The 19,310-nt window shown below is 37.9% G+C and overlaps 1 long non-coding RNA gene and 1 pseudogene across 1 annotated transcript; one reads left to right on the forward strand and one right to left on the reverse strand.

Moving 5' to 3' along the window:
- The first annotated feature begins 1,170 nt into the window (after nt 1–1,170).
- LOC113780512 lies at nt 1,171–10,083 on the forward strand (annotated as a pseudogene).
- A 1,507-nt stretch (nt 10,084–11,590) lies between these two features.
- On the reverse strand, nt 11,591–13,620 carry LOC113781378. Its single transcript, XR_003469592.1, has 3 exons — nt 12,520–13,620; nt 12,340–12,440; nt 11,591–12,232 (listed from the first exon to the last, which is right to left on the reverse strand). It is a non-coding gene; the product is annotated as an uncharacterized LOC113781378 (long non-coding RNA).
- Nucleotides 13,621–19,310: the final 5,690 nt, after the last annotated feature.

The following is a 19,310-nucleotide window of genomic DNA, read 5'->3' on the forward strand; positions in this document are numbered from 1 at the left end:
GAAGGTAATGTTTTTATTACTTTGTGCATTCACATAATTAGGCAATTGACCGATCGGTAACTTCAAGAACTTCCTTGCATATCCTTTGAAATATTGCATTTGATGGAAGATTCAATGTGTCGTATCCTGAGTACATGCTTAGACAAGAAAATTTGTTCGTTGGTTCAATTCCGTTTAGGATATATTCCATCATTTTTTAACACGAAGAAAATTCCGTTTTACTTGGAGTTTTTGAGAACTTTGATAGAAAAATATATTATAGTGATTTAATGTATATGAGATAAAAACCTAAACCAAAAATTTGTTAAGGGAATGATTCAGAAATTCTTTTCTAATAACTCACAATTCAAACAAGCAGTTAAATTTTCTACTGAAATACATACTACTTGAATATGTCGAACTAGGAAAATTGGAATAACATGTTAGATGATGTCCAGCCCAATTTTGCAATGTTTTGAAATTCGAAAAAGATAACTATTCAATCATAGTCAAGGGTTCAACTCAAAAAATCAACAACATTGAATAGAGAGCGAGGTAGAGATAACTGATGAAGGTGGCATAAAAATTGTAGTGATTTAACAAGATGTAGAGAGGGTTGGGAGGGTTAAAAAAAAATAGATGTAGAGAGGGAGACTTGGCCGCAAGGCCTCTACTGAGGTTGTGAGAGTGGAAGTAGGAAGTGGATGAGGAAGTATGGAGTGCGACAACTGTTAGAAAGTAGGGCTGCTTGCAATTGGTTACTGTTCTAGGCAAAAAAAAAGGAAAAAATAAAAATTGGAAAAAAATTGTCCAAAAAAGATGGTTCTTACGGATTTCTCGATTTCTAGCTTGATCGCATTTTTTTACCATGTTTAACCTAGTTTTATACACAATTTTTTTAAAATTAAATTGGACGACACACCCACGCAAATTCAAGGTTCACTCGGTTGAATTAGGCCAAAAAATTAGAAACACTTCAATTTTGATGCCCAAGTTTCCTAACCAAAATCTCATTTAGCAACACTTGTCCAAACTAAGAATAGCCGTTCCTTTCAAAGTGGAATCAAATAAACAAACCTCTTCCAATACACATACAACCAAAGTTCAAAAAATGGCAAATGTGTATAAATAGTGAACAATCAGAACCTTCACCGCACACCTTAGTTTTCATTTTCCATTCTAGAGCACAAAATGTTGCGCATCTTGAACTGTTCAATTTTCTCTCTTATACCCTTTGCTTTATTCATTACATTTGCAATTAAATGGTTCACTTCTTCATCAAAACCCCGAAAGAAGAAATTACCATCTCCATCAAAGCTCCCAATAATTGGAAATCTTCACCAACTCGGCTTGCTTCCTCATCGCTCACTTCATTCACTAACAACTCACTTCATTCACTAACAAAAAAGTATGGCCCTCTTATGCTTCTCCATTTTGGCAATAAGCCAGTGCTCATTGCCTCTTTAGCCAGTGCAGCTTCTGAAATCATGAAAAGACATGACTTAGTTTTTTCAAACAGGCCAAAGTCAGGTATACCCTATAGGCTCTTCTATGGCTCCAAGGATGTAGCATTTTCACCTTACAATGAATATTGGAGGCAAATGAGATGTATTTGAGTGCTTCAACTCCTGAGTAACAAAATGGTTCAATCGTTCCAACATGTTCGAGAGGAAGAGACTTCACTTATGATTGAAAACATTAAGCAAAAATGCTTGTCTTCTTCATCTAATTCCTTGATAAACTTGAGCAATATGTTTCTTACTCTCACAAATGATATAGTGTGTAAGGTTGCCTTGGGGAAGAAGTACGGTGATGAAGAAAATGGGAGAAAGGCTAAAGCAACTTTAGTAGAATTTGTACAACTTTTGGGGGTTCTTGATATAGGGGATTATATCCCTTGGCTTGCATGGATGAATCGTTTCAATGGCTTCAATGCCAAAGTAGAAAGAGTGGTTAAACAGATTGATAGATTTATGGAGGGTATAATTGAAGAGCACAGGAATAAGGCTACTAGAGTGACTGCTGAGAAAACCAACTCAGACTTCGTGGATATTTTGCTTGAAATTCAGAGGGAAAAGTTGACAGGCTTTACTATTGAGCATGACTCAGTCAAAGCTGTCATCTTGGTAAGAGTCCATGATCCTTCCCCTTTTTCTTTTTTTAATTATCAACCTTTCTTTAAAATTATATTTTGTGTATAAATCAACAGCAGTTTCAACCCCTAAGTTGTATTTCATACCTCGGACACCCTCCACTATAAACCTTTTTTTTTGGATAAATTACTAATAATCCCTGTGATTTCATCTATTATCACATAATCCCCTAATGTTTCAAAATATTCGTTTCACCCCCTATGATTTCATATAAATTGGAAATTTAACAAATATAGCCTATGCAATTTTGTTAGTTGAAATATCTGCACTGTCCTAAATTAAATGTTAAACCAAATGATGACTTAACCATCTTGTACAAAATCATAGGGTGATTAAATGCAAAAACTACAAGGATTAAAGTGGTTATTCATATAAACAATAGAGGGTTAAGTGAATATTATGATTTCATCACACGCACTTTGAGAATGCTTGTGGTCTAATCGCCATAATTGATTATACACTCCGTCTATTTTACTTTTTTTTTTTCCGGAAACGTTAGAAGGTTGTATTGATAAACTTTGTAAACTACAGAAGTATGGGCAAAGGCCCAATCCACCTATACATCGTGTACACAGACACAGAGGAAGCTAGCGCTCCTCATCTAATGGAATGCTTGTAGCATATGAACTAATCTGTCTAAGTCTATCATGTTGTTCATCTGGAACCAGATAAAAGGAGCATTGTACAAACATGGAGCTTAGTCTATCAATCTCCTCCACCTGAGCGAACAACCTGATATCTTTAGCTTTTCCTGACCTGAGTTGTCTTAGCAACTGTTGGTCTGTGATTCCCACTCTTATATGGGACCACTGTTTTGCTCTTGCTTTCGCCATGGCCAGTTTTAAAGCTTCTGCATAATCCAGTAGCCATTGTCCCGCGCTCTGCTCTCTCATAGCCCATATAGCTTTTTCCTGACCATTGCTGTCATTTGCCATTACTCCAATCCCCACCACCTGTCTTTCCTTCTTGACAGTAATAGCTACTTGTACATCAATGCCCTCCCCCTCAACTGTGTTGTGTTCTGACTCGTCCACAGCATCAAAAGTTTCTGTAATGCTCTCTTTCCTGATCCCTTCCATAGCTTCCCGATGTTCCATCCATTCTTGCATAGCTTTTTGTATTACTTGTAAAGGTAGCTTGTTCTTTTCCTTGAAGACTCTTTCATTTCTCGCTTTCCACAGTTGCCATAAAATATTAGCAGTCAGGCATATGTGCTCCAACCCTCCTTGCCTAGCTCTTGCACCTAGCAGGGCACTCCACCATCTCCTAAAGCATCCCCTTTGGTCAGCTACCCCTTCCCACTGTACAGGTGATATGTTCCACACTTGTTCTGCATTCTTACAGTGGAAGAGTAGGTGTTCCACCGTTTCTTCTCCTTCTCCACAACCTGTACATATAGGCTCACCCAGCTTAGTTCTGTCATAGATAAGTTCTCTAACTGGTAACGCATTGTTCATGTGTTTCCAGATAAAGACCTTAATCTTTTGTTTGACATTCAAGTTCCACAGATGTTTCCACCCCATTCTGCCCCCTAAACTCCCGCTTGGGTTCTCCAGACTTCCCCTGCTACTGGTATCCTGAACTTCCTTGTTTGCCATTTCCTTATATGCAGATCTCACAGTATATTGTCCACTCCCACTATGGATCCAAAAATTGCTATCCTCTCTCCCTGTCCAGCTTATAGGAATCTTCAGTATCTTCCCTGCATCTTCACTGTTGAAAGTGCTAAAAACCACTGGTCTATTCCATCTGAAGTTGGAAATCAACTGGTCCACAGTGCTGATGTTGCAATTTTGTGGCCGTACTGTTGTTGGCTGCCCTTTTGGAGTTTCAGGTATCCATTTGTCGTCCCATACCTTTGTACTCCTCCCATTTCCTATCTTCCTCCTTATACCTTCCTCCACCTCCTCTCTTACTCCCCTAATGCTCTGCCATATCCAGGAGGCTGTTTTAGGTACTTTGCTTCTGAGTAGTGACTCGTTGGGGTAATACTTAGCTTTGAGAACCTTACTCACTAAAAGATTTGGTTTGGTTAAGAGTCTCCACACCTGTTTCCCCAGCAATGCTCTGTTAAATCTCTGCAGGTCTTTGAAACCCAACCCTCCATTCTCCTTTTCCTGAGCCAACTTCTTCCAGGAACACCAATGCAGTTTGCTTTTTCCATCTTTTTCACCCCACCAGAATCTAGCCATACTGGAACTAATGTATTTACACAGCTTAGATGACAATTTAAAACAGGACATAGCATAGGTGGGCATCGCCATAGTCACTGCCTTAAGTAGCACCTCCTTCCCAGCAGCACTCAGAAATTTGTTTTTCCAGGAGTTTATTCTTTTCTGGCAATTATCCTTCACAAAACCAAACACCTGTTCCTTAGTTCTGGTGACCACCATTGGTAGACCAAGGTACTTCCCTTGACTGACTTTTTGTATTTTCCCCAACTCTTTACATATATCATCTTGCTTAGCACTGGACATATTTTTACTAAAAAAGACAGATGACTTCTCTAAATTGATCATTTGACCTGAGCCTTCCTCGTATCTCTTCAGCAAGTACATTAGCTCCTTAGCCTGACTGGACTCAGCTTTACAAAATATTAGAGAATCATCAGCAAAAAATAAATGAGAGATTGATGGTCCTCTTCTGCTGATCGTCATTCCAGTGATTTTCTTGCCATCTTCAGCTCTCTTAAGTAGATTTGACAGCCCTTCAGAGCACAAAAGGAATAGATAAGGTGACAAGGGGTCACCTTGTCTTATCCCCCTTTGAGGAGTAACCAAGCCTCTGTGATCCCCATTTATATTGAAGGAATATGTAACTGTGGTGATACAGCTTATGATCCATTTGATCCACTTGTTGCAAAAACCCATTTTTTCCATGATTGCCTCCAAAAACCTCCATTCCACCCTGTCGTATGCTTTGGACATGTCCAACTTTAAAGCCATAAGTCCTGCATTTCCTTGCCTTTTGTTTTTCAGATGGTGCAAAAATTCATGTGAAAGAATCACATTGTCTAGTATCTGTCTTCCTGGAACAAAAGCAGCTTGATTTTTGCTTATACAGAGGTTCAAAACATTTTTCAGTCTATTGGCAAGGATTTTGGAAATCATTTTGTAAAGCACATTGCAAAGACTGATGGGTCTATATTGCTTCATATCAGTGGGATTATCAACTTTAGGAATTAGAGAGATGACTGTGTTATTTATAGCTTTAAGCATGAGGCTTGAATGAAAGAAACTTTGAATCGCCTGTACCACGTCATCTTTAATGAAATACTAGAATTTTTGAAAAAATAGGGGAGACATTCCATCTGGGCCAGGAGCTTTATTGGGGTGCATTGAGAACAAAGCTTTCTTAACTTCTTTTTCCTCTACAGGTTTGGTTAGGTTGTTATTCATTTGGTCAGTGATAGAGTGTGGAATTCCATGAAGTATTTCCTCTAAACACTGAGCACCAGAGCTAGTGAATAAACCTTGATAATACTCCTCCACTTCAACCCCTATTTCTTGTTCATTTAAGGTCCATGTCCCATGACCTCGTTGTAAATTCAGAATCTTGTTCCTTTTCCTTCTACCTTTGGTGCATGCATGGAAATATTGGGTATTCCTGTCTCCTTCTCTTAACCAACTCACTCTAGCCTTTTGGCTCCAATACACCTTCTCATCCTCATAGGCTTTTTTCAGTTGGTTTTTCAAGTCCAGTGATCTCTCTCTTTTGTCCTGGTACGCCCCTTTTCTTAGCTCTTCCAATTGGTGTTTCAAATCCTCAATTCTCCTCCTCGAGTTTCCTTGGAACTTATTCCTCCACTTTAGAAGCTCTATCCTGCAGTTGACAATCTTCTTTTTAACTTTGAACATCCTGGATCCACCGCTGCCCAACCTCCAGGCTCTTTCCACCACTTGTTTCATGCCTTCCCTCTGAAGCCATCGTTTATCAAAAGAGAACCTTTTCTTCTTTTTTCCTTGGGGAGGGCATGAATCAATTAAAAGCATGCTATGGTCAGACCCTATGTTTTCCACATGCTTACACTGAGCTCTATCAAAAACATGGAACCAGCTTGCATTACACAAAGCCCTGTCCAGTCTCTCTTTGACTTCCCCATTCCTGTCCCAATTATTAGACCATGTCCAGGGGTTTCCAACAAAACCAATGTCCACCAGATTGTTGGATTCAATGAAGTTCCTAAAATCTCTAAAGGTCCATTCCTCTCTCACTCTACCACCCCACTTTTCATCATTAGAAGTGATATCATTGAAATCACCCGTGATAATCCACTTATCACCCCACAGTCTGCTGCGGTCCTTAACAACTCTCCATTGTTCCTTTCTGATCACAACATCACAACTAGCATACAGTCCTATAAACCACCAGTCATAGCATACAGTCTTGTTGGGACTCATTGTCCCTCAGATGAGCTTCTAGTGTGAAGGCTGACTCGAGAACTTGTATCATAGTAACTTCCTTTCTCCACATCAAGGTCATTCCTCCTGCCCTATTCATAGCTTCCACTACCTTGCTCTCCTCAAAACCTAGCTTCTGCCTAACACTCTCCATAAACTTAGCTTTATTCTTAGTCTCACTCAGGAACAAAATATTGGGGGAGAGGAGGTTGTTAGCCTCCTTCAGCTGGGGAATTGTCAAGGGGCTCCCTACACCTTGGCAATTCCACACCAGCACTCTCATTTGTCTTGGGGAGACCAGAGTTGGCTGGCCTCCACCCCCTCAAAAAGCGACATATTCCCTCCTATACCTTCACACTGCTTATACCTCTTCAAGCTTATTCCAGAAGGCTCTAAATCCTCCATTTCCACCTCTGTCTGACTACCTTTCCTCTTCCTAGGAGATTCATCTGTTGCCTTATTACCATCCAGTTCTCTTAGAGGACGCCTCCCTCTACCCTGTGGTTTAAAAAGCTTTTTACCTCCCCTTACTTGTCTAGTACTTCGAACCAGCTGTTGCTCACCTGAATCAGTTTCCATATGTACAGTTTCCTCTATATTTCCCCCCTCCTTGTTCTCCTGTACTGGCACTATATCCTTTTGGCTTTCCCCTCCTATTTGGATGGAGATGACCTTATCTATGATCTCCACTCTCGCTGGAAAGTTACTCTTAGCCAGTTCCTCAACCCCTTCTCCAACCCCCATAGGCCTCCCACCTACTCCTGGAGAAATAAGTACTGGTAGTTCCCTTGACGTGCTTCCTAGGTCTCCTTACTCATTGTCTTTCCCTTGGGTCTGATTCTGCCCATTCTGTGTTCCTTCTACTCCTACCCGGGAGCTTTTAACCATTCCTTGTTCATTATTTTCCTTGTTGGTGGCTATCTTGCACTCATCCCCACTTCTGACATCCATTACTTGCAAGTTCTCCCCCTCCTCTGTTTCCTTCAATCCTCCACCCCCTTTAGGAACTAACTCACCATTTCTGAAACCCCAGACACTCCTTCCAGATGTGAATCTTTTTTTCTGTATGGACTTTTTGTGGTGAACTTTTTCCCCAGCCTACTCTTATCCATGGTCCATACTAGTTGTCCGTTTTATCCTTCCCCACTCCCATCTCCTTTTTGCAGCTCCTTTCACTATGTCCCACTATCCCACACTTATAGCAAAATTCCGGACACCTTTCATATTTGAAGGATAACCACTTAGTGTGTCCATTAAGGTTGACTGTGGTACCCCTCAACAAAGGTTTAGAGATGTCTGCATTCACTAAAATTTTTAGGTGCCTCCCTTCCTTGCTGCCAGTTTGAGGAACTATTACTTCTCTTGCTCCTTTGAAGACCATCCCTATCTTCCTCCCTACGTCCTTTGATATCCAATGCACAGGTAAGTTCCATACTTGGATCCACAATGGTGCAATTCTGAAGGCCCTATCATCTTCCTCTATCCCTTCCGTCCATTTGTTCATCACCAGCACTTGGTTATCGAACATCCAAGGCCCTCCTCCTAAGATCCTTTCCTTCTCTTTTTCCGAAGGTAAGAAGAACTGAAACAGATTGGGTCCAAGTTCCATAATCCTCAGTTCCTTTGGGTACCCCCAAGCAGTGTTAACAAAATTTTTTACTCCCGCATAGTTAGCCACTTTCTCCCCCACAATCTTCCCAACCATACTTGTCTGACATTCTCTAATGGCTGTATCCACATCTCCAAGGTCTAGTGCAACACCTCCTAACTCCTCTTCAGACAGCTCAAACTTCCTTAATATATCTGCCAACTCTTCCGCCATCGTTTCAGAGGAAATACTTATGGATTGTCACACTGAAAACCTAACCAAGGACTAAAAAACAACCCAAGAAAACAATATAGAAAAAAGAAAAGAAAAAGACGTTCCCACCAAAGCTGCTTGTAGGAAGCTAGGAACTAAAACCAGAATTAATGCACCATCATGTGCAAGAAACTGTGACAAAGGTTTTAAAGTTACCTGACCTCTGCATTTACTCCACTTACCTCTTCAGCTGGAGCATACGTTATGGATGCCTGGGCAGAGGCTTCTGCTCCAGAGCCTCCTGGTGCATGCTGGAATACGTACAAGAACCAGAATCTTCGTCAATAAACTTTGCAATTACTTTGTCCGAACTAGAGTCTGTGGGAATCAAGTTTGGATTTTAGCAATGGTGTTGAATTCCTGAGTTTTGCCGGGATTTGAGATTTTTGGAATTTGAAAACTTTTGAGCTCCCACCAATGGGGGGAAAAGCTCTCAAAGAGAGAGAAAGGTGCTCTCAAAGAGAGAGAAGTTTTACACTCCGTCTATTTTACACTTTACATAAAATCATAGGAGGGTTATGTGGCTATTCTGAAACTTTAGAGGAATCATCTGACATTATGCAAAATCATAGGGGGATTATAAGTAATTTACCCCTTTTTTGGATTATTTATTTATTAATGTTTGTTTTGCGTATGCTTCTTGTTATGCTAATTAGCACAAAATAAATCTATAAGGATTTGTTTAATCAACTGAGGAATCAAAGGAGTTATTTTGTCTTGCTCCTCTGGCTTAATAGAAGCTTCATACCCAAAATCCAAATGGCACAATATCTACATAAATCCCAAGAGAGTGACAAGAATCCCAAAAAGAATAAAAGCATTAACAAGAGTGAGAGTCATTAAGAATCAAACTCCTGCAGCATCTTCTGCTTTGCAAAAAAATAAAAGGACATCAATACAACTACGCTGAGAGAATCACAAGAAACATTAAACCAAGAATTGTGATGAAAGCTTTTCAATTGAAAAGTTGTAAGACGGTGATGTCCATTTAATTGAAAAGTTCAATTATTCAGATTTGATCATACCATTAATATCCTATATTTTATGATTTTCAAATTGCTTACGTTTTTTTAATCAGGACATGTTTGCTGGTGGAACCGATACAACACACACAATTATGGAGCGGGCAATGGCTGAACTTCTGAGGCACCCCAAAATCTTGAAGAAGTTGCAGAATGAGGTGAGACATATAGCCAAAGGAAAATTTGAGATCACTGAAGACGATTTGGACAAAATGCAATACCTAAAAGCAGTGATCAAGGAAGCTTTACGACTTCATGCTCCTCTTTCATTGCTAGTTGGTCGCGAATCAACTCGAGATGTGAAGCTAATGGGGCATGATATATCAGCAGGAACGCAAGTAATCATAAATGCTTGGGCAATCGGGAGAGACCCAATGTTGTGGAACAATCCTGTGGAATTTCAACCAGAGAGATTTCTGAATTGTGATATTGATTTTCGAGGTTTTGACTTCGAATTGATTCCATTTGGTGCTGGAAGAAGGGGTTGCCCGGGGATCAGCTTTGCGTCTGCTGTAAATGAGCTAGCATTAGCAAAACTAGTGCATAAATTCGATTTTTCATTGCCTGAGGGAATTAAACCTGAGGATCTGGACATGTCTGAAATAAATGGCATTGCTGTTCATAAGAGACTTCCTCTGCAGGCTGTTGCAACTATAAATGCAGATTAGTTAGTTGACATTCTTCAATGACTTGGTCAATTTCAATGGGTCCCATGGACTTAAGTGATACCCGAAGCAAGCTTGCATACATTTTGGACTTCACATATTCTTGTATACCTAATAAAATACAACTCTTACTGTTTTACTCCTGAAATTCTATTCGCATTTTAGCGTATGCCTATTGCTATTTGAATTAACTACTCATTTGGGACATTAGTTCATGGTAGAGTTTCATGATATGACGCTTAATTAATTGAGTTCGTGCATTTTTCTTTTAGGAAAAATCATCAATTTAGTTCCTAAACTTTTTCATTAATGCGATTCGGTCCTCAGAATATTTTTACATGCAATTAATCCTTAAAGTAAAATGTGTATGCCTATAAAGAACCTATTAGGCGGTGCTACCCAAAACATCTTTTTTCTCACCCAGACGACAGCCATTAGGGGGAATTTTAGGAAGAAGACATTAGGGCTCTTTTAATGATGAACAAAATACAGCAAATGAAAATAGAGATGAGTTTAATGGTGCTGGAGAATAGAAAAGGAAATTAGGGTTCTTCCAACTAGCCCTAATTGCATATTCCAACAAAAATGTCTTCTATTCTTCCTCCGAAATGCAAAACAAAGGAGAAACTTTGATCAAGGGTTGTCAAGCTTAGCCACAAATTGAAAATAAAGGATCTACAATAGTGAAAGTTTGCATCTTGGAGGATTCATCGAAGGAAATTTTGAACACTACAATGGGGATGAAATTGGGAGGTGCCACTGTCAAGAAGCATGCAGAATAGTTACTTATTGGACTGCAGCAAATCCATGCAAATCCATCAAGAAGGTTCCAGGGATGCCAGAATTATGGGGAAATGTGACGTTTAAGTTATTCAATTTGGGTAAATTTTTTTCCCATTTTTGGGATATTATTAATGATGGAATAATAGTGAGTGCAGACAGCCCATGCTTGCAACTTCTTTTTATAGTACGATCCTCCTATGTTGAAGAGCACGAAGAATATAATGACTCAATTGCCAAGGGACCTAAGAAAAGCCGAGGTCGTGTTGTATTATAAAGTTTAAAAAAAATGTGAAGATGTTGCTGTTGGCATTGGTAGGCTGCTGCATTCTAGTACTGGAAATAGTGTATGACAATGCCCAAAAAAAAAAAAAACAGCCTGTGCTATAGGGCCTCAAAATGTTGTAGTATAGTTTTGTGTTGATGCGGCCCAAAACTAGCCTCTTTAATAGGTTTGGTATCGTTGTACTAGAGTTGGAAGGTTGATCAAGAACTCTTCTTGTATATTGAGTTTGGATGTGTAATACAATCTAGCTTGCTGCCTTTTGTACATGGTCACGTTTATTTCCATGATGATAAAGTATTATCCTCACACCATACTTGTTTCGCATTAAAATTTAGAAAATTTTGGGCAGAATTTCTCCTTAAATATGGACAATCCCAACAAGCAACTAGTCACAAATTAATCATAGCAGAGCTAACAATAACAACACTTAAAGAAACCAGAAATACACGTAAAGATTGTCATTTCCAGCCACAAATTAATCCAAGCAATTGAACTTAGAATATGCCAGCCATTGACAATGTTTACAAAGTTCCAAAAGAGTAAGTGTCTATGAAGCAGAATGTATACCATCTAACCAAGATATAGTTACGCAAAACACCAGTTTAGCCACTAAACAATATACAGTCTATGGACAAGACAGTTGCTGAGTTCGGAAGGCAAAAAAAGCAGACTGTGTCCACAACAAGGTCAGCAGTAACTGCAACTGCTTGTAATCCTCTAATTACTAATGGTCTGCACTTCCAGGTTCAGTTTGATCATCTGAATCATCATGAGCTTATGCGCCCACACAAATATGCAAGTAAGAAATCATGCAAATTTGAAGGTGACTTGTATATTATTAACTCACTTTCTGTTTTGTCCTCCATTTTTTCGAATTGATTCAAGTATGGACTATAAGCATCCATTTCTGGCCTTCTTCTTCACCAAGATTATTCATGCTGTGAAGGACATGTTTTTTTGTTATGTCCAGGAGCTCTACAAAAGTATCATTTAACAGTTTTCTTCCTTGGTTCAACAATTTCACTAGGAGCCAAAAATGTGAAATTGATGATTTTAGCCTCTTCTTGGACAGGTTGCAGATTATCACTTGAAACCACAAGGAAAAAACATATAATCAGCAGTGAAAAAAGTCAAGTTCAAGTGCAAATGAAAAAAGTCAGCAATGAACAACAATTTCGTTCATGATCAGCCACCTGTTTGTCATGTTTTGAGCCTGCACAGGTTTGATGTTCATCAACTGAAGGCTATTCATCAGGTTCAGGTTGTTGTCCAGCCTCTTCAGGAACAGGTTCATCTAAAAAAATTGAGAAAACATCAGTGTGAAGATGCCAGCAGCACAGAATAAGTAGTATTTTAACATCAGTAAACTATACCAGCAATACTCTGGTTCACATTAGCTGCAACCCCACTACTTCGTCACCTGAAATGACTCTCTGGACATGTCCTTCTATTGTGACCAAGTCCATGACAGTTGCTGCATTTGTTGGTGTTGAAAGGACCCCTTCCACTGCCATGACCAGCTAACTGCTCCAGTGGTATAATGAGAGGATATTTTCTTATTGTACGTCCTTTTGCATGACAATTTGAGCAACTTAGTGCAACAACCCCGACTTTTGACAGCTTGATAACTCCATTACTGTCTCTTCGAGGTTCATCAGGTTCCCTCCTCCTTGCTTTCTTTGGTCTTTTGGGAAGTGTAACATAGGGTCCTTACTGGAGTCCCTCCAAGCAGTAGGTCCACTGATTAGGACAATAGCTGGTTCATATGCAGCCAAATATGCCTCCCTGGAGTAACTTTTGTGCACATATTACTCTGGTTTCATAGGTGTTAATGAAATGCAGCACACGACATGACAACACAGTAGGCCAGTGAGCTCTCACTTTCTACACGTGCATATGCACCTGTCTGGATCCACCACATAGGTTCCATCATAGATGTGTTTCACTTCAAACCTCTTGTCATCCGAGTGCCTAGCAATATTCGGATTTGGCTTTTTCCAGATTCTATTGGATTTTTGACAATTTTCATCACTCTTTTTCGTCATTTATTCTCTTTTTGTCTGCAGCCTTTCCACCAGATGCACTCTAATGTTCTCCAACATACCCAGAATTGGCTTCTCTCTGGCCTTTAGGATGACTAAGTTGAAACTCTCACTAGGTTATTGAGGAGTATATTGAACTTAAGTGCTTCTCTAAAATGTGATCTAGACCAGTATGAGGGATTTGTATTGCCTATCAACCACTTGTGAGCATTGTGGTCATATTCTCTCAAGGCTTCCGTCTCATTCTCAAACCTCCTCATGTATGATGCTCATGCACAAACCCAAAACCTATCCTTTATGGATTGGTCCGGGTGTAACTTCTTCATGTTGTGTGCAAATACCTCACACAATGTCTATGCTCCACATCCGAAATGACTTCTTGAATGGCAGATCCAAATTCCTAGCAGTTTAGACCATTAGAAACACAAAAAAATTGACTTAATAACAAGTCAGTTTATGAAAAAAATAAGAATTCAATTTACGATTAAAAAAACTCAGCTTATGATTATTATAAAAAAAAGGTCAACTTATGAAAAAGAAAGTCAGATTATGATTAAAAAAAATGTCAGCTTATGAAAAAATAGAGAAGTCTGCTTGCGTAAATCAACTTCTGCTAGTCACTGATGAAGTCCAACTCTTTTGTTTATAAATTCCGAAGTCATGTTTCAAGAACTCTATGAACCACTTTCACAAGCTCTTATCTTCTACCTCTACTATTGCATATGCAATAGGGTAATAGGGTAGATGCAATCATTTGCATCAATTCCAACTATTGTTAATAAAACTCTTAGGTGGGGACCTCTCAAATGGCATCCATCTACACCAATCACACATCTACAACTTGCCTTGAAGCCTCTTTTTAATTCTTCAAAGCATATGCGCAATCATTGAAATCTTTCCTTACCACTTAACTTAAATTTCGATACTGTTGAGCCAGGATTACAAGTCAGCAACTTTTCTTAGTAATCCTATAGCTTTGCATATTGCTGTTTCTAGCTGCTATGTATCAATAACTTGGCCTTTATGAAGGTCTTGCTCACATGTTCTTTTATGATGTCGACATTTAGCTCTAAGTGCAGTTTCTCCGTTAATTCAGCAACACTCACCCGCTTATTTAGCCTTAGGAAATTCATCTAATGTCATGCCAACAAGTTAGAATTGGCACACTTGTGAAAAAAGGTTCCGCCACATTGGCAAGGTAGTCCCATGGTCTAGATAACAAAGGCATCATTATCAGGTTCTTTTGAAGCATAAATGAACTAGTTGCAATTTTCAATCTTGTATCTTGCCGTCATTCTCCTAATACCATTCTTGCCCCAGCGAAAATCTTTGCCCCATTTCACTCCATAGTAATTTATAGCTCTCTTGAAAACAACAACCTAACATAGAAGTTTTGGTCTTCCACATCATGTTCTGGCCTAAACTTGGCATATCTTGGCTCCTTTTCCTTGAACTGTCTTCATTCGAGCCTTCACAGTTGCTATCAAGCTCTTCCGAATTCATTGTATCTAATTCTCCATGCACTGGGATCCTATACCCATCATTCAAGTTGAAGTCACCATCACTAGTAGCTTTAACATCACTGTTTTCTTTCTTGGATGCTTGTGCACTTGCTGGTTTTGTGGTTTTAGAACCTCTACCTTCTTTCTTGGCAACAACAGCTATTTGGCCCCTTTCCTTCACACTTTCAAGTTCCCTATTAGATTGTGCAACACAGTTCCTAAAAATCACATCATCTTCATCTTTGCTCGAGTGATAGTCACTGTTGTTTAAACTTTCAGCATTTGTAGATTCTAAATTTGCATCATTATCTACCTCACACCCATCTTCTTCCTCAACCAGTTTATCTGGTACTGTGGTTTCTTCGAATGTAGCAGAGTCATCAAAACTAATGTCAATATAAAAAGCATCTTCACTTGCCACTCTAGCCTCACCCATATCAAAACTTGAGCTGCCTAGATTACTATTCAAGAATCTAACGTGAATCAAGTGTTGTCCAACTTCACCAGATTGTTTCCCAATGGAAGCCATGCCTGCAACATCTTTCTTACCCTCTGTTTTATGAAGTTTGAACTCATACTCTCCTCCTGGAACTCTATAAAATAGTTTCACATTTTCTGTGCATCCAATGACAGTACAGAAGCCATCAAGAATTGATATGTCGGCTCTATTGGTAATGACACCTTCAAAAGTTTGCATACTACCTCCCCCACACCCCCCCCTCCGGCCACATACGTTCCCTCTGGTGGTCCAAAATATAACCCAACATGATAGATGTTGAGCATAAAATAATCCAACCCTTGTCCTGTTTATTTTTTCCAGAAAAAGATAAAAAATAATTTTATTAATTATGTGTACATATGCTCAGCCATTATTCTGTCACTCACTTAAGCAGCAACATATTGCAAAAATCTATGGCAAAGGGACCACCTGACCTAAATGAAAACTGAACAGCCCTATAACAAACACCTTAGCATACCGCACATCTATCTTCTCAAACTTCCGTTCTTTACGCTCATGAAATAAACATAATGCATAAGCATGCAAATCCCATTACTTAAACTGTAGAACCAACAAGTTACATAATCAAAAAATGCATATCCGAACAAAATTTAACTTTAAATAAGAGTATAAGTCCGTCACTTACCAGAAATGCTCGTAACTATTTCCTTGGATTTGTCTTCACCATGCTTTTTCTCGCCCAATTGCTCCATCATGAAGATCCCAAGCCGTTTTGTTCATTTTCCGCCATCTTAATCTGCCGAGTTTTCTTGATTTCAGTCACCAGAGAATATAAAGCCCTAATTTGGCTTGCCTAATTTTTTCTGTTCAATGATGCCTTTGTTTTTTTTTTTGGGTATCTCGTCATTAAAAGGGCCCTAATAACTTTTGGGTTAATCACAATTAATCCCCTTAAAGTATACCTCATTTTTTACTTTATCCCCTAACCATTTTTTTTGTCTCACTTTATCCCTCATTCCACAACATTATCCCTCTATTATTCTAAACTCTTATTTTTCTTTTTTATTTTTTTCCTTTCCCCTTTTGTGCTCTTTTATTTTCTTTATCTCTTTCTTCTTTCTTTAATTCTTCCTCTTTCCCACAAAAATCTTCATCTTAATGATTAAAATTAAAAAAGAGGAATTGCAGAAATCTATCTTCTCCTTAAATGATTAAAAAATATTCAAATCACTTTCCTAAAATACAATTTTTTTAGCCTTTAAATTCTTTTAAGTTTGGTTTTTCCCCTTTCTTTTCTAGTTTCTCATTTTATTCTCAAGAAAATATCATAAGATGAAATTGTGACCTAATTAATAATCATCAATTGAAATTTGTGACATGTGGCATCATACAAAAAATCAAAATTAGTTTTTAATGCCTTTTAAACCTTCATCCAGAAATGCAATTACAAACTCAAAATAAAAATTTTCATTTAGATAGAATTTTTTATTGGGAAGGATGAAAGAAAGAAGAAAGAGAAAAAGAAATAAAAGAGAAGAAAAAAGGTAAATGAAAAGTCAAAATAATGGAAAGGTAATTTTGTCCTATTGGGGTTAAGTGAGCAAAATTAAATATTAGGGGCTAAAGTGAAAAATGAGGTATATTTTAAGGAAATTAATTATAATTAACCCATATCTTTTTGCTAAAATGCCCCCGAATGGCTGCCCGTCTGGGTGACACAAAAGATGTTTAGAGTGGAGCTATCTAATAGGTCCTTTATTGGCATAGACATTTTATTTTAAGGACTAATTGCATGTAAAAAAAAAACTTTGAGGGACCAAATCAGCGTTAGTTAAAAGGTTTAGGGACTAAATTGATAATTTTTTCTTTCTTTTAATTTTTTGCCCTACGATGTATAATTTGATCATTGCCACTGTCACGCTAAATTTCAACTTAATTATTCCAATCATATTTCAAATCCCAATCTCTCTATTCATTTGTTTTACTTTTGGTCTCTCTGTGCCAAACTTGTCTCTAATGTTTTAACTAAAGCTATTGTTCCTAAATTTTAGAAGCTTATGCAAATTTAGAACTATCAATGGAAATTTAACATTGTCTAACAATTCAAATCAAATTACTGTTAGCCAATATTATTGATTTTGTATTTTCAGTCCCTAATATTTGTAGTTTGAATTATTATAGTACCTTAAGTGTTGTACCAATATGAATTGATTTTAAGAATTCTTATGATGAATTTAAAATGCGCCTGTCATATGTTTAATTTCAATTCACATTTTATTTTTTTCTCGAAACCCTAAATATAATTATCTAAAACCAATGGACCATATTGATTGCTATTCGTAACATTAGGAACCCAAATACAATATCAAAACTTTTGACAAATGCCAATTTGATTTTGACCACAATTATTGTGATTTTGCAAATACTTATTCTTAATGTGCCTCAAATTAGAAACTATGAGAACCAAATTTGTTTTACTCAATGTACTAGAGACTTGTTTGGCATACAAACCTAATATTACAGTCCAAAACTGCAATTCTACTTTTCAGTTTATCCTTTCAAGTAACTCGAGCAAGATTTAGAACTGTCATATCTAAATTTTTAATGACCGGAGCCACTAAAACATAGACATTAACTAACTCTAAGTTAAACTAGATTATATTACGAGATCAAGATCTCAAATTTCAAGCTCGTGCCCTTTGCTAAAGGTCCAATCACCTGGCAGCCTCAAGGAAGAGAGAAGGCAAATTCCCTTCATCGGACAAATCCAATAATAATGGGAAGGGGCTATTTTTCTTCGCACGCATGAACCTTTTCTCGTATATTCCAATAATGGGCTATACTGAACTTCAACTACTTCTGCTGCTCGATTTAATAGCTAATGATAGTAATGCGAGAAATCGGCAAAGTTTCAACTGCTCTAGACTTATGTCGATATTTTGAAGTTTGTATTTGTCTAAAATTGTTTGAAAATATTGGGTTATTAAGAAAACCAACTAACGTATGCATGGGACCAGTGCTTGTGTGTGGAAGACTGTTTTTTCTTTAATGATTATTTCATTTGCTATATCCACCTACCAATTATTCCTATCATTATTTAAAGTAATATAATTTTTCACTTGCTCCTATGGATTTTAAAAGCCATACCAAACTATGGAATTATAAATAGAGGATTGTTAAATTTTGACCAGTTAGATTCTTAAGTCATATAATACCTTTTTGTAATGTGGTCCAAAATATTATTTGCTTTCCAAAAAAAATAATAATAATAGAGGAGTACCTTGTTTTCTCCTTGGGTACCCTGCAAATAAAATTAGTAAGTGGTGTTCCATCTTCTACTCCACCTTTCCAAATCTTAGTCAATTGACATAATTAGGTCAAATTGATTTTACTTTCTCTTTAAATTGTCATAATTTTTGAACTATATTTTTTCCTCCAAAAGCCTTTTTTTTTTTCGGGTTTAAGCACACAATCAAGCTCAGGGACATGATAGCGATTTTCTTTTTCTTTTGGAAAAGAATACATGGATACTGATTATTATTATAATTATTATTTTTTAATGTAAGGTGGATGCAGGACATGGTACAAGAGAAGACATGATCTTGAAGCCATTAGAAGAGTAAATCGATGTGTAAAACTAGGGAGCTGCCAAAATTACAGCTATAACTTGAAGATTTTTCGTGACATCTATGGGCTGGATTATAAGAGGGGGCAACCAAGACAAGGTATTTTTGCTTGCTGCTGTCATTCCACAAATCTGTCGTGTCTAAGGAGTTGAAGCCATGAGAGAGTTTCCAGTTGAAATGGTAGAGCAGTAGAGCTAAGGGAAGTTAAATATTAGCCAAACCAAAGGAAATTCCAGGACAAATTCTTCTTCCTGCACCAAATGGTAAAAGTTCGAAGTGATTTCCTGTGAAATCCACTGAATTGTTTTCAAATCTCTCTGGTATGAAATTCTCTTGATTGTCCCGATACTTGGGATCGCTTCCAATTGCCCAAAAATGATCAGGATTCTTGCCTTGACTGGGATGATATATCCATCAATTTTACATTGCTCCCTGCATCCTCGGGGAACCAATGGAGGGACTGGAGGATGTAACATTAGAGTTTCTTTGATTACTAACTTTAGCAGCTTCAATTCTTGAATGTCACTTTCTTCG

This window comes from Coffea eugenioides, chromosome 8 (assembly GCF_003713205.1).
Source record: "Coffea eugenioides isolate CCC68of chromosome 8, Ceug_1.0, whole genome shotgun sequence".
NCBI lineage: Eukaryota > Viridiplantae > Streptophyta > Magnoliopsida > Gentianales > Rubiaceae > Coffea > Coffea eugenioides.